Source organism: Staurois parvus, unplaced genomic scaffold, assembly GCF_062004578.1.
Source record: "Staurois parvus isolate SC_StPar_1 unplaced genomic scaffold, SC_StPar_1.0 ptg000048l, whole genome shotgun sequence".
NCBI lineage: Eukaryota > Metazoa > Chordata > Amphibia > Anura > Ranidae > Staurois > Staurois parvus.
The window spans coordinates 18,814,464-18,832,056 of NW_028317844.1; the positions used below are offsets into that span (position 1 = coordinate 18,814,464).

Genomic DNA, 17,593 nt, shown 5'->3' on the forward strand with positions numbered 1-17,593 from the left:
ATCCTCCCCTTCTTCTACTGTCCCCAGTCCGTCTGCTGATAGAACAGAGCCTTGGGGGCAAGCTGCACATGCTCAGTTCAGTATTGCTAGAGAGGTTTTTTTTTATTGGGAGCATGAATGTAATCAGCACATGAGCACTGTCCAGACAGAGGCTCAGGGGTTATACAGCCTCATAGGACAATCAGAGGAAAATGAAAACTCCTCCTACAAGCTTTAACCAGTGCTCTGCTGGACACTGACAGACGTCAAAAGACTTCTATATACTGCTGATGAGAAAAGGTATTTAGCAGTTTAGATTTACTAAGGATTGCATTTCCAATCTGTGTACTGTGGGAGACCAGATATAGTGAATGCAGGGTCCTGGGTTTAGTAACACTTTAACGAATGCTACATATTGCTGCAGTGTTCTAAAAGCTTGCATAAAGCTACAGTCAGCACTTAAGATTTATATTCAACACTCCCTGGCTGGATTTCTAGAGTGCTTTAAAAGTTTTAAGCAAATTTTGTTAAATGATTGCTGTATTTGATGTTCCATAGACCAAACTAAGATAAAAAATATATATATGTGCTGATAGCCTTGATGCCATAATAAAAAAGCTCTAACTACACTCTTTGAAGGGCATGACCATGAGCAAAATCGTATATAGTGGTTGTATTATCATGCCTTTTTTGTTACACTTTTATTACAATTCCTTAGTACACATCTGCTACATAGCCTACAATGTAGTAGTCAGTGCAGAAACCTAAGAAAGTACTAAGTGATTAGAGCACCTGTTATAAACATGTCCCAACAGTCACATAGTACTTGCTAACCTGCAGTACTTTTTATAAACTGGAACGGCTGGCAAAGTAAAATCAAGCTTAAAATATTTGCTTTTTACTGCTATTTTAAAGACAAAAAAAAACCTGCACTATGCAATAGCTGCACTCCATATTTTCTTTTATATCTAGCGTTGCTTGGTGAAAGCCAATCATTGGGTTATGAAAAAAAAAAGCAAATTGCCACAGATTGACTTGTGTCGGTCCTGTGCAAGGAGAGGATTGAAAGGAGTTATAGAGAGCACAGAGTTGTGTGTGTGGAAAACCTCAGCATGAGGAGAGAGATTAGGTGTGATCAAGAAGAGTCATTGCTAGAACAGCTGGAAGCTGTATGCTGCTGCTCCTGTTGTTTCTGTTGCACACTGAGAGAACATACTGATTGTATTAGACATTTCCATCGGGGACTAGTGGAAAGTCAGGTGGGCTAATTGGTGTTAATAATTGCCAGACAGGCAGTACTTTATTTTATTTTATTTATTTTTTTTAGTGTTTGCGAAGAGTATAGTTTCACAAAGTATATCATTACTGCAGCACAGACATCATCTCCTATAATTATTTTCATGCTTTTATTTTCTTACCGTATCAGTTAGAATATTTACCCGTGAAAGGACAGTGAAACCAATTCCATGTGACTTAAAAAAAAACTTTTTAAGTTACATTTTTTTTGCCTGGGTGTTCCTGAGTAGCAGCAACTCAGCCTGAAGCAATTACCTTTTGATGTGTACATTTAAGGAAAACAGTGGCTTAATTTAGCTTTTATTTTTTATTGTTAAATAGATATCAATGTCTATACTGTCTGACTGCTGGCTTGCCCATGGCTTATAGCCTCTTTTTATTTTATGTCCCCTACCCTCTTGATTATTCATATGATTAGAGTAGAAAGAAGCTCATAGATAGAAAATTATCTCCATAAACAAAATAACAGAATGCTGGAGGTGTCTCTCTGATATACATGAAAAAATGATTTCACAAGGCGATTTGAGAAAGAACCCAGATCAATATACCACGCATGCTTTGGTAATGCTTGTTTTGCTGTGAACATTCTTTTGTAGATGATAGAGAAGTTGAAGGATGTCAGCATTGCTTGTGAATGATTTACCATACAAATAAGGTCCTATACTGATACAAAAAAGTCAAATGAGAGTGTATGCTGAGTATGAACAGATAGACTTTTCTATAGCAAATACCTTTTATATCATAATAGCTATTGAGGAAAGTAAGATCCCTCATTAGTAATGTTCCTTGTATATTTTTCAAATAAATGCAAACTATTAATTATGTAGCTTTGATTTAAGTAGACTATCTTTCTTTTTTCTTTGCTATAAAAAATCTAATATACTTAATCACCCTCCTGCTGACAGAGAGGGCAGGTATTATTCCAGAACTAGGATCTCCATACAATTACATGATTTTGACAATGTTATATACAATGAAATGTATTAAAACCCTTTTAGTTGGTTCATGGAGGTGACACCTCCAATTTTATGTTTCATAGGATTGAACATCATTTAAAAGTGAGCCATTTAGGATATTTATTTTGGATACATGCTTTGATTTTGCTCTGTTGGATGTCTTTGTGGGTTGAGTGTTTGAATTGTTAGTTAGATGTATTATTATGATATTATTTATATTGATTAGATACTACATGAGGTTGATGAATATTGTGTACATGTTTAGCTCACTTGTAAAATAATTATGTGCTTTTGTTGTTTTTTCATTATATATTTTTCTGTTTTTATATTCTTGTTGGTTTTAATACATTCTGAAGTGTAGGTGGTACAAGATTACTGCATGTATTAAAGAGAGGTTCCAACTTTTAACATTTGTTTGAAAAAATGACATGTGTATCTGAAATGCATAGCAACACTGCTCCCTGTGATGTTTTTATCAACTGTGTAATATTGTACCCCAGTTTTAGCCAATTGGGGTAACCACCTACAGAGGTAGTATTAATTGACTCTTCTCATCAATATAGTGCTTGCTTACTTAGGTATTTCTGCACACATACATGTATATTACCAAAGGAAAACATAGTTGTGTTTAATGGATAGTCTTAAAATTTTGTTTTCTTTGAGTAAAAACTTGACAAATAGTGAATCATTTTTACCACAGGGCTTTAAATATAAAAAAAGCCAAACAAATAGAAACCCATTCCAAAATATAAAATAAATATTGTGAAACTTCAATTTAGTGAGTTAATACAAAAGAGATTTTTTGTTTACCATACTTATAATACATTTGTTATTTATCAATTGGATGTAACAATGATAAAAACGTGTACACTCATATTGACTTTAATGTTCGCTGCCCACTCCATTTTCAAACTGCTTAGGCATTCATGTTTATATCTGTTTCTCTCCATTCATGCTCAACGACGGAGGAATTTTCAACAAATTCATTTCTATGATCGCCATAATATAAAGCTAAGAGGTATTATTGGGAATTAGCAGATAATATCTAAGGATTGAAACCTATGCTGTAAATACCATCTTAATGAAAACTGTAAACTGCGTTGGAATGGGCTGTTTATTTAATGGCACTTTAAAAAGACAACATCTCAATATTCAGCTCCACTCCATGACTTAATTTCCATTGTTTTATTATTTAGGACATACATAAAATATGCATATATTTTCCTTTTTAATAAACCAAGACACAGCAGAGAAATGTTATTTTACATTAAATTTCAAAACAGTTGAAAACCACTTTTGTGAGCATTGTAGATCTTTACATCTGGCGTTGCACACAGATAAAACGTGTAGCATTGGGATTCCTTTAGTTTCAGTTCTGCCAGTTTCTTCAGGTGGTAGTTTTCATCTGCTTCCTCTGGTGACTTTTATAACAAAGACATGAAACACCATGATGGCTATTCAAAGGGACAAAACATATTACGAATGCAAAGAAACCTTCTTAGTTTGCGTTTTACTGATTTTTTTTTTCTATCTACAAAAGTTCAGAAAGGGAAAAAAAAAGTTTGCACATGAATAATGAACTCAGGGAGACTGAAAGCTTTACTCATTATCGTTTTGGTATTATTCAGGCTATGACTCTGCAGTGTATGATTTTGAGGCTGTAAAGTTCTGAAAAGTTCCCTTTTGATGACATAGCAAAATGTTCAAGCTTTAAATGATACACAGTCTGCACCTGATCACCAAGGGCAGTGGGTCTCATGCTTAAGGATACATTTGAAGAACTACGTTTGTTTTTCTTCAGCACTGACAGCACAGTAAAATATATCCTCCTAGGTTCTGTTAATTAACTCTTTTTGAAAATATACAGTGGTTTAAGTGCACGGGGTCTAATTTACTAATAAAAAAGCATGTCCTGTGCAGCATTGCTTTATTGCCCTTGCAAATCTAGTTGAATAGCTACAAAAGTAAATGACTCAATTGACTGGCTGGAAAATTGAATGGATTGTACCGCCTGCTGACTTTAGAGAGTAAACCTAAAAAAAATGATTGCAAAAATATAAATAATTTTAAAGAAAAGAAGTTAAAAGGGTAGTTAAAAAGAATAAATAAAAAGAGTAAATAAAACACTATATGTCCCTTTTGAAGAGCAGCAGCCAGGAAAAAAAAAACAGTCAACTTACTTCAAAATGGAACTATGGGCTTAATAAAATTTGATGTACAAGATGTCATTAGAGTTAATGCAGTGGTTTTTGATTCCCTCTGTAACACTCTGTTGTATTACCTGCTGATCTGACCTTTAGATCTGTTTAATTCCCACTTCCTTCAAGAGTGTTCAAAAAACTATTCTGCAGTAAAATTGCACACCCAAGATGTCTTAAATGGACATATAGGGGTGGATTTACTAAAGATAAATATCCTGTTATTTTGAAATGGAAATTTCACTTTGCAAGGAAATGTGTCCCAGAGCATATTGAATGTTGTGAAGTTGCACTTTGCAAAGAATAACCAATCACATGCAAAAAAAATAAAAAAAATGCTTGCATTCATTCGCTAAGCTCTGGTCCAAATTCACTGTTCAAAGTGAACAGTCTATTTGTCTTTAGTAAATCAACCCCATAGGTTAACCCTTACTCTGCCACCAATGTAGGGCTTATGTCAGTGGCAGCACTGGCCTGTAAACCTGTAAACAAACTAAAATCTGTTTGCATGTCATTAGCTGACTATCAGCTTTCTAGTAGAAGAGATTAGGGTGGCTGGGCTGCTCTTTGTTTCTAATAGGACAAACAATATGGGGTTTATTTACTAAAGCTGGAGAGTCCAAAATCAGACTCCCTTCTGCATAGAAACCAATCAGCTTCTAACCTCAGCTTGTTCAATGAAGCTTTGGCAATGAAACCTGGAAGCTGATTGGTTTCTATGCAGAAAGGAGTCTGATTTTGGACTCTCCAGCTTTAGTAAATAAACCCCAAGATGTCCATTCATAATAAAAGGGATGTTTAATGTTTCTAGTGGCCTTTTTTTTTAGACAAAAGTGGACTCTGAGCAAGTGTGGATTTTCTACCCACCTTTGTTTTAATTAGAAAAGTATCAGTCTGATGTGTGCTGAGAAATTACATACCTTTGTACACAAATTTGTCTATAATACTGTAATTGTATCCCCTGCACTATTAATTTGAAAGCTGAGGCAATTCATTTTTCTCTTTTATTAAAGATATGGCTCATATTATTTTAAACAAACTTTATTTCTTGTGGCTGTGAGCCATTTTTAGCCATTTTTTAAAAATAGTTTAAGTGTTAGTATGAAGGACAGACAAGCACAGGCATGTATTACATTCACATAAGTCCCAAATCTCACCATAATGTTAGAAAAATGCATTTGCGCTTTTGTAAAAAAAAATGTCAAAATGAGTCTTAAGTGTTCAAATTTATTGTAATGCAAGATGCGTTTTAGTATGTGTGTTTTGCACACATTTTTGGTCCGATTTCCTACCTTTTTTAAATTTCCTTCTGTGAAATCATGATCATGTAACTAAAAGTGCACTAATGGAAATGCATATTGAATTCTTAGTGCATTGCAATTGACTATAATGTAACATGCACTTTACCAAAAACTCAGAAAAGATGTAGCAAACAAGATCTTTCCAAAGCACCCTGCACTGTTCTGTAATGCTACACATCAATGTGTAAAATGTCATACTTACAATATGTTCTGTCTAGAAATAGGCTTTAGTCACACCTCTCCATAATCACCTCTTTTCAAAAGTAAATACATTATACAAAGATTGCTTGGTAATATAATAAACACATAATTATTTTTCCCTGCTTTTCATAGATCAGCTACTTATTAGTAATTTAAAGCATTTTCTATAAAAGTAACATCACTGAAAACAAAATATTTGATTGGCTGCGTCTGGTTGGAGACATTACCCTTTACTTTCATTAATGCCCAAACGCTTGATGTGGGTAGACATGTGTAAACACATTTAACCACTGTACACACTTTTGCAAGTGTCATGCATTATTTTGGACAAAATGCTGCTGGCTTTCAGGGGAGTTAAAGTTAAATTTCAGTGTGCATGAGGCCTTAGAGTTCACTCAAAACAAGTTTTGAGTGTAGATATTCTGTAGAAATGGTGATATCTAAGGGTTAGTCAAGGATAAATGGTTCCAGACCGCATTAGGGTATGACTTCTTAAACATGCATATAGAGATATAGATATGCAATTGCAAGGAAATTGAATGTTAGAAAAGTACATTATAACTATAATTAGAAAATAATGATTACTACATATAAATATAAAAAACATATGCCCATTTTATAGAAAATAACATATATCAGGAAATACCACTTGTAGTTTTTATAAGAAGCTTGGTCTTCACCATGCAATTTATTAACTCGGCATGTTAAAAGGATGTTGCGATTTTCAATTTAACTGTGAAAATATCAGTTCTTTAGAAATGTATTTAAAGTGAATTTACAAAGTACTTAATGGGTTGTACACTTACTTTGCTCTAATTTTGAACTTGGCAAGGTAACTGAGGATCAAGAGAAAGATTTATCTTTAGGGGCTATTTAGACTTGTCAACTCTGGGGCATTGCACTACCACACATTGATTGTGCATTAACAAGCATTGCCTTAAGGCAGCCCATTTAAATTAGGGATGCTGCCTTATTTCACAAATTTAATAGAGACATCCCTAAACATTTTAGAAGATTAGTGTCATATATTATCCTGGATGCCAGAATTGTGATAGCAAGAATTTGGGAACGCTGAACTGTGTCCATTGTCAATGTGTCCATTGATGTTAAACAAGAGCTAAATTCATGGTTAATGACAATCTCAAAATGTGATAAAATTGTGGGACCCCTGAAGCTATAGGCATCATTCTGGCATCAAACATTTCAGGTGGAAATGCTCCTTTCTGTAGATGTGTTTTGAATGACTATACAACCACTCAATCACTTCTACAGATAGCGGAAGGGGGTGCCCCCCTCCCGTCACCACTGCCTTTCCCGGGCTCTCCAGTCCTATTGGGGACCCCAGGACTGTGCCGAATGGCAGCATCTCCAGCACTGAACAGAGAGAGGAACTGATGTTGTTCCTCCCTCTTTGTGAGGTAAGAAACTGGAAAAAACAAGGATTTAATCACTTCCAGTTTCTGTTCTCTGTTTACTGGCCGGTTAATGGGCAGTGATGCACCCGATCAGATTAATCGCTGCGCAAGGTATGATTGCAAGTATCAGAGAGGGAGCTATAATTCTGGCATTAGACCTATTGTGCAACTCTAAACTGGTAATGTGTAAAGGATTTTAAAGCATTGCCTATGGATGTTTTTAAGTACCATAGCGTGGTGCCATTTCATGGGCATATGCAATTTTAAAGTGTGAAAAGTTAGGTATTTACTCACTGTACCATCATCTTTTATATTTTACAAAAAAATTGGGTATTGTTTTTGAGTTCACTAAAATTCATTAAAGTGTATTTCTTCCAAAAAATTTGCCTTTGAAAAACTGCTGTTCAAATATCACGTGAAATTGCAAAACACACCATTTTATTCTCTAGGGCCTCTGTTTAAAAAAGATATAATGTTTGGGGGTTCTAAGTAATTTTCTAGCAAAAAAAAACAAAACTGATTTTTACATGTATGTGATAAGTGACAGAACTGACCCGGTAGGCAAGTAGTTAATATGGATTCCTTTATTATTTTTTTGTGAGAAGGTGGACTTAGCCTTTAAGTAGGGAATTGCAAGAACTCCTGTCAGCTTTTTGTTTTTGCATTTTCCCTGCTGTAGATTTTCCCTTGTTTCTTGTCTAAACTAAAACTTCACTTCAGAAAAGTGAAGGGTCAGGGTCTAACCAGACCAGAACATTTTCCTATTATATAAAAAAAAAAAAAAAAAAAGGTTTGGGGTAAAGATACACTTTGATAAAACAGTTAAATGGTAAACATACTGTATGTATATTTTAGCAGTATATTTAATTGCTTTTTTTGAGCTCTACTTTGCATTGACTAAAAATGTGGGCTCTGATGGAAACAACTGATCAAACTCTTAAGGAGCCCATACAAGCTTAATTTTTTTCATTCAACCCACTGGTTGAACAACAACAAAAAACAAATTACCTGATTTCCCCATCCACACATTCGAAGTGGATGAGGGAACCGCTCCCGCTGAGCTATTGTGTTCTGACAGCAGGGAGACTTCATGCCATTGGACACACTAATCAGTGCTGACAGCACTGACCAATCTTAAAAAACCCAACAGGCTGGTTGTACACAAGTTGATTGATAGATCAACTTGTGTACAACCAGCCTGCCCATATGTAGATTGAAATTTGGGCTGTCCCTGCTGAAGTAGCCGAATTTTGATCCATGTATGGCTGGCTTTACACAGTTCTGTATTCTGATGAGAACATCCACTGTTCACTGCATTTTAGCTAATGGCCAGCTATTGTACATAGGGCAGTACCAAGCAATACTGGCTTGCCACTTTTAATCTATTCTGTTTCAGGAGATATGAATAGGACGTAAGACACGATTTACCAGTTCAACAAATGTCCCGTGACAAAGATTTGTCTCACAATCCACACACAATGTAGTTGTAGTATAATAATGATATAATCTTCCTGTCTATGGCCATATTTATATACTATACGCTGTATTGATCCTCTTCAAACTTATTTGCCAGCATTGACCTACTTTCCTCATTTACTTTTTGTGTCCTGAATTTGACTTTTAAATATGAATATTTATAAATTAATGTAATAAGCATATAACTATTTGTTTTATCTTTCTGACCCTTGCTATAATTATACTGTTTAGAGTACAGTCTGCGACTTATTTCGATTTTTCATTCACAGTTGGATTATTCCTTTAATTGATTTTTATAATTCCCTATAATTTAAACTCCTGGACAGATTTATGCCCCAACATGCGTATTGTACACAGCTTTCAGGTTCTATCTCCATGCATACAGCCAGCAGTAATTGTCTTGCAGGTTTATTTCCAACTCAATTACAAAACATGCAAATCCAAGTGACTATAACTTTCAATTTTCAGGGATTTGCATGATTTAAGTTATATGCAAAACTATATTTTACTGGCCATGCTGTATAAATATTATTTTCATGTCCCTATTATTTTACCCACAGGGAAAGATTTGCTACGAATTCTTTATTATTTGCTGAACATGAATTAGTGTTTCCTAAGGAACAGGACTTTTACTAAAGTTAAAAGAGATAGTTTTCCATTGTTAAAGTTGGCAGGAGAGTTTCCATACAAATATTTTTAAGGGAACCTTCCACCTTCTGTTACAATTACTCTTTTCTACCCCCAGTGCATACTTTATTTTGTTTTATTTTAGAAAGAACTTATTTTTTTCTATTCCTCTTAATTCCAATTTTTTTCCCCTTGTCTTGAATGACATTTCTTGAATACTCCTGGGATATGACTATCTTTGGGCAATTTTGTGTTCTGGTGACATCACCAATACTATGGAAATGTATAAACAATATAATTTTCAGCCTAGCACCCCTCCATATCTGCATATTCTCACCCAGGACTCTATTCAGGGAATCATATTGTTTACCAGTTGACATAGTATAAGCAACTTGTAAAAATTACACTTCTCCAGCTAGAGCACTGGGTGTGCATGCATAGGATTGTCAGTATGTCATCAATGGGGGCAGGCTTAGGAAACAGCTGGATCACCAGATGCCCTAAGTGGAAATGGTGGCTTGAACAGAAAAGGCGCTGCAAGGAAAGCTTAGTATGTTTTATACAATTACTATGTAATAACATTTTTAATTGTGCCTTACTTACAGTTTACAGGACTGAACAGACATATCTTGTGCCAAAGTACTATTTTTTACCTGCACATAATTGGATATTTGCAGTGTTCACAGTTGCATTGTGCTTAGTGTTATGTAACTTCATACTTAAGACCTAAAATGGGGCTAATTAAAAATAATAATAAAAATAATAAAAACTATATATTCACCTTGTCCCCGTCCCCCAAGAGATAAAGGATTTACTGCTCATTTTTTCCTGGGGGAGTGATTATACACAGTAATACTGATCTTAATCTATGGTCCTGCAACAGCGGTCAGGCTGGACCTCTGCTGTCTAGCTCAGGGAAGTGGGCAGACACTCCTACCAGTTACCAAGTCCCATCTTGGTGATATGACACTAAATCTGCACTGATTACACTACCATAATTTTTTTATTGTTATTTGTTGTCCAGTTATTGAAATCTTGCCTCCTAAATCCCCAGATCACACTCTGCTAAAGCTGAAGAAAACTTTACTATCCTTGTTCTTATATCCAAATATGCAGCCTGGGGTTATAGAATGGTTATTTCCATTGAAAGATTTTGAGTCAGGAAAATAGTGATGAAATTCAATCTATAAATGCTGTATTAAGAATGTCAATGATGATGCATTACAAACCATTGCATATCATTGTGGACTGGGAAATTTTGTTAGACACATTTTACTGCTTTGTTATTTTCTTAGTGTGTCCAGCACAGGTTAGGAATAATGTGAAGTAAAGCAAGGCATTATTATGTAATTTGATCAAAAGTCTCTATAAGAAGCTGCAGTGAGAACTGAGAACGGCAACACTGACTGGTTTCCAGTAACATAAGGCGTTAGGCAGGGATGCATCATGTCACCTTACCTGTTCAACCTACTGTAGATGGTGAAGCCATCTTCAGAAATACAAATTTGGATTCTGTCAGTATCAAATTTGGTGGCCGAAGCATAAACAACCTGCGCTATGCAGACAACACAACGGTCATCATTAGCAGCAAAGAAGATATGGTGTAATTATTGAGAAAAGGGAAAAGCGAAAGTCGAAAGAAGCAACTAGTAGTGACGAAATACTCTGCATAATAGCACTTGGCAGCCACACAATGAAGGCTCTTGACAAAGTATTCAAAGGTAAAGAAATTACACTCAAAATGAAAATTATACTCATCCATGCACTCATCTCAATTACAGCTGTGAAAGCTGGACACAATGAAAATGGGACAGAAAGAAGATCAACTCATTTAAACTTCGGTGCTGGAGAAGGATTTTATGCGTGCAATGGGACAGCCTATAAAATTAATATTTCAATTCTGAAAGAGATCAAAGCAGCTATTTCACTAGAAGCCCAACTGATGATGTTATGACTGTCCTATTTTGGTCACACTGGTACAAAAGAGAGATCACTGAAGAGGGAAATAATGTTTGGGAAGATCGAAGGAACCAGAAGAAAAGGGAGACCAGCTACTAAATGGTTGGACACATTGACTACAGTTGTGGGGATGACACTGGAGGATCTCACCAGACTAGCACAACACATTAAAAATAAATGTATTTACATAAACATATTAATCTATTTTATATTTGGCAGATAAAGTTGTCGGGTTAGCTATCCCAGCTGTTTTTGCCACTTTGTGTTAAGCAAATGACAGACATTTTGTATTAACACATTCAAAATATCTGTATTTGCCAAAACATATTTATACTAAAGCATGGCAGCATAGTGATCGAAATAGAAGTATATAAACTAATTTTACACAACATCATCATTTATCTAGTTTATGTACATTATGTAAAATATAACTGCAAGTTCTGCATCAAGGCATTACATTGCCAACTGATACGTTTTAAAGAGGGAAGAAAATTCTCACAGTACATACAGTAATTGTAAAATACTTACATGCAGTGAGTGGACTAAAAAGAAATGGAAATGACACATTTAGATTGGAACAAAATTGAAAATATTTATATATTTGTTGTGAATAAATCTTATTTAGTTGGAATTGTTGTTCAGCAAAAGGAAAGTAAGATGCAGTCTGTAATAATGGAGTTCAGGATGTGCAGACCAGGAGTGTTCAGAACATATGTTTGGTCACTGCTGCTTCTCATTAGTGAACTGTTAGGACTAGATATTGATATTTTCAGTATATAAGGTAAGCATTGGACCTATACTTCCATTGATGGGGGAGTTACAACAGAGAATTACAGAGCGGGTTTAAGTTATAGTTAGGTTTAGGACCAGAAATCTGAGAGTTAAGATTAGGGATATGGTTAAGTGTTGATTTATTACAGATATTTATATAGCACCAACAATTTACATTGCTCTCAAGGAACTTGCAATCTAAGGTCCCTATCTTATGTGAATATATTAGCTGCAATTTAGACAGGAGCCAATTAACCTACCAGCATGTCTTTCGAGTGTAGAAGGAAACTGGTGTACCCAGGGGAAACCATTGCAAGCACAGTGAGTACATGCAAGCTCTGTGCAGATGTTATCCTGGCTGGGATTCCTAACCACTAAGCCTTTGTACTGTGTTAGGAATTAAGTGATAAGCAGCCCATAGAATATGACATTTTCTTTCACAGGTGGAAGGAAAGAAAATTGCTTGTTTCCCCCATCAACACAGTCAGTGCTGATGCATCTGCAGCCCTATTGTGTTCTGCTGGCAGGGAGTCTTCTTTGCCAGTAGACTGCAAGCAACACTGCTGGAGGCTGATCAACTTGAGTACAACCAGCCTGTCCAAAGATGGATGGAATCTCAGCTGGTCCCTGCTGAATCTGCTCAGATTCAATCCATCTATGGCTGGCTTTAGAATTAGTTTACCTGTTAAAATGTATTTTAGGACATTTTTAGAGGATAACTTAGGGTAGGTTAGGTTAAGTGTTAGTATTCATTTTCCCTAAAGGTGATTTTACGTGTTACAAATAGGTAGTATGCATGCTTATAATGAAATTCACATTTGTTTCAGTATCAAGATTTCCTAGTCCATATATCCAATGTGGTGCTTCAGCAATTACACCTTGGATGGTGGAAAATTATGCCATCAGGACATTTTTTAAAACAGCATATTAATTGATTACATTTATCAAGGTACCATTTAAAATTGTGTAAAGCTTTCAGTGCTGAAGAAAAGGATCAATTTTTTTTTTAATACACAAATTACATCTTTAGACTGTTTATTGTTCCCTCTCCATTCTATCCAAAACAAAAACCCCCCTAAAGGTATACCTTATGCAATTAAAAGTTGGCTTAAGCCAACGTAAAAAAATATATGTTAGATCTTTTCTAGGAATTGTAGTACACTTCTAGAGGTTCATGCCTAACTTTGCTACTATAGCTCCACTTACTAATCTTACTAAAGGGAACAAGTCCACTATGGTGAAATGAAATGAAGAGGCAGGGAAAGCTTTTCAGGCACTATAGGCAGTATTATGTAAGGAATCTGTGGTAATATTTCCCAATTTCTGTCCATAATTTCTTGTACAAACAGATGCCTCTAATGTTGGCCTCAGAGCCGTCTTGTCCCAGGAAGCTAATGGGGGAGAACATCCAGTAGCATACCTCAGCCATAAACTAGGAAATGCCGATGAATTGACACACAGTGGCTGACTGTGCAGTGGCCTGCACAGTGATCCACCACTCATGCTTTGCTGCGGCAACCCTAAATTGTTATGATTAGCTACGATATAGAGAATTGTTGATCCAAGCTAACTTACATAAACTTTTAAAAGATTAGAACCCTTGTTAGGTTTTTATTGCTAGTAAATGCTATACTGTATATCAGAAGAACTCCAAATGACTGTCCAAAAAAAATCCTAAAATAATACATATAAACTATAGATATTGCAAAAAGCAAAAAAAAATTAAAGAAGATTTATTTGGCTGGTGACACAAAGTAAGTGCTTAGAACCTCCCGATATATTAAAACCAGGGGAAGCCAAAATACCCTAAATGTTCAAAACAATCACCTACTATGATGTAGATAAAACAAGTAGTAAAGGATGAAGGTGTCTTTTCTCTAGTCATATAAGAATATGGAGGCCCGGTGACATCAGAAAAATACAGAATAAACTCCTGAGCTACCTCAATGTGACCATATAATAAATAAAAGTGTATAGAGCTGCTGCTAGCATAAAAAATTGTGTTCCCACAACATAAACATAAATAAATAAAATAAACTTAATGCTGTGCTGCTAATGTGTAATATATTGAAAACAATTGAATATGAAAACATCAAATATATATAAAAAGTGCATAAATCACAAAACTGAAATGTCCATAAAAACAAGTCCATGTGAATATGAATTAGAATGGTGAATCGGGGATATAGCTTTATATCAACTTCCTTCACAACTCCATAGGATTTCTCCTGTCCTCATATAATCAATACCATCTTTTAGAGTGCTGCAAAACATGCAGATTGTGCCACCTCAGTGCTCACAGAACTCTCACCTTAAGACAATTGGAATGCGCTTTAGATAATAAATAAATTAGGGTTCCTCCACTCTCCTGGTCTTCCACCGTTTTAGAACCACTGGGTGCCCTCTTTCCTTTCCCTTGATCTCCGAGCCAGAGAAAAACAAAAACGGTCCCTTTAAGGGTCACTTGGGGTCAAAAATCCTTCACTCATGCAGAGGAAACAGAAAAATCTCCAATAATGCAGTATGTTCTGATAAGTATTAAAAGTAATGCACTTACATATGTATAAAAAATGCGATTGAAAACATATGAAGCCCTCAAACACAGACCACGTACGACACTTCCAGTTCTTGTCTACCCATGGCCATGCCCTACGTTTACGTCACTCCCACGTGACTTCATCAGAGGTAAGGCAGAAGGCAGAGGGGGAGTCCTTATATAGTGTATATAATTCCAATCAGTTGGTGGCCATTTTGTTGAAGTCCTCCTATAATAACATTACGACAGCCATTTTCTATTTGTCTCAAAGCATATTAAAATAAAGGCTGCCATTTTATAGTAGCCAACAAACACTGATGGTAAAGCGAAACATAAAACTTAATCATACAGTGTGAGAACCCTAGCGGCCATTAATCTGAAGCACAAGAATGCAATAGTAACCGTTACTAAATATGGGTAATAAAACATCCTAATTAAAAAAAATCATAGTTTGTAGCCATTGAGTGAAAACATACTGGATAATGAATGAAAATGCTTCCACTTACTTTTATTGCTGTCTTCCTTTTCCATACGGCCACTTTCACACCACTGAATATAAGTAGCAGCCAAGGCCCAGCCAAGCTTATCAAGATGGAGAGTGTCTCTACTACGCTGTGAGGGCAGCTTTACACATGTCCAACCACTCCCTGCATCTGAGCAAGGTGAAAATTTCCAAGCCTGCTTCATACTAGGAAGGAACAGCTGTAGCAAATGGAGAATTTACAGAGTTAAAGCTCACAGATTACAAAGGAAAATACATGGTATTTTTCTTTTATCCTTTGGACTTCACATTAATGTGCTAATGGAAATGATTGCTCTTGGAGACAACATAGAAGAATTTAGATTAATAAATTATAAAGTTGTAGCTTGTTCAGTGGACTTTAATATCACGAACTTGGCATTGATAGATACACTCCAAAAGCAAGGAGGACTTGGTCCAATGACAATTCCTCTACTTTCTAACCTAACTCACCAGATCTCAAGGGATTATGGTGCATACCTAGAGGACCAAGATCACACTCTAAGCTGACTCTTCATAATAGGTGTGTATATAGAAAAAATATTTTCTGCGCTTAGTGTATTTAAATTATTAATATGCTGCACACTATTTCTCTGAATACTTCATAAAGATATGCTCTTTTATGCATGTAGGTGCACTTGCTCAGATTCAGTCAACAATACTAAAATATATCTCAGCAAGTGAAGTGCATCAAAACATGAAAACAAAAGAACATAATACCAACATGTGCTTGTGTTATTAAGCCCCTGGGAAGATCTCCCACTTCAGCCAATAATGTTCGTCCAGAGACCGATCCACATACTAAGGACCACTAGCATGCCTCAGACAGGACTCATATTATTCTCTGAGATAATAAAGAGTGGGAGCCCACATAGTGTAAAACTGCCAAAATTATCACTTTATTCAACAACAGACAGGTACTTACAGGGCAGGTACAGAGAAAACATGGATACGCTATGCTTCCGGCAGTCGGCGGGCATGATCTAGTTTAGCCCTGTCCAATGTGTTTTGTTACCATAGAACATTGATGTTCTATGTGGTGTATGTGGATTGGTATCCAGGTGAACATTATTGTGAAAGTAGGCAGTCTTCCCAGGGGCTTAATAACACATGCGCATGTTGATCTTCATAATAGATGACAGAGGAGTCCTCTGACAGATTACCATGCATGATCCTCCTGTTGGGTGATCTGTATTTGAGACCCTTCATCTTGTGCAAGCATTCCAGTACACAGACAAACATGGGGAAGTCTGCCCTACTGGTTGGAAACCTGGCAGTGAAACAATAATTACTCCCCCTACTGAAAAATTGAAGTATTTTGATAAACAACACTGACATTTGTAGTAACAAAACCCTAGATGGATCACTAACTACTAAAACTAGTTAATTACCATTCAATACAATTGTATGAATTTTGAAAACAAAAATAGTAGAGACAGTCATGTTCACACTGAGGAATCTCAACAACTTCATAAACAGAATATAGTATTCAATAAAGCAAATAATAAAAATGTCCATATATAGATTAGATTTGGCAATTGAGAGATATAGAACAGCTGGATTTAACAAGAATCAATTACTAACCAGTAGTAGTGAAGATGTCTGACTGTTTAATACAAAAATTATAAATAATAACACATTTATAGGTATAGTTGATCCAGGGAATATCCGATTGCCCCTTGGGGGATCAGGAAGGAATTTTTTTTCCCTGCAGGAGCAAATTGGATCATGCTTTGCTGGGTTTTTTTTTTGCCTTCCTCTGGATCAACTGTGGGTATAGGAGTATAACCTTTTTTTTTTTTAATGGTTGAACTGAATGGACTTTTGTCTTTTTTTCAGCCAGACTAACTATGTAATAGAGAGATACCTATGGTACACCTATGGAACATCATAAATAATATAACTCTAAGCATGATCACAAAATTGATTGGCATTCAAAATACAGATGGGAGCAAAATTATCCCTGAAAAATGTATACAGTAGGGTATGACCATGTATTCTTCATGTTATCAAAAAGATTATTTGTAAAAAATGGGACTGTGCTCATAGTCCCAAAAGCGACCATTGGGCATTCAAAGTGCAAGTAGGAGCAGAATCATTGTTGGAGGTATAAACTGCAAAACATAACCAAGGTATGTTGGCCATATTTTCATAATGTATTCAGAGAAACTATTTCAGCTATAAATCAAGATACACATAATATACACAGGGTAGATATATCATGCAGTAACAGAGACTCTAAAGATAAGACCATACAGATGAGGAGTATCCCAGAGAGATGTAGTTTACATGAAAAATAGAGAGTGGTTATAATATATCATAGAAATGTGAAGCAGAAAGTCACTTTACTCAAAACCC

General features: G+C 35.6%; 1 pseudogene; it reads left to right on the plus strand.

The window, feature by feature from the left end:
* Window positions 1-15,347: 15,347 nt before the first annotated feature.
* Window positions 15,348-16,570, plus strand: LOC149470378 (peroxiredoxin-4-like; annotated as a pseudogene).
* Window positions 16,571-17,593: the final 1,023 nt, after the last annotated feature.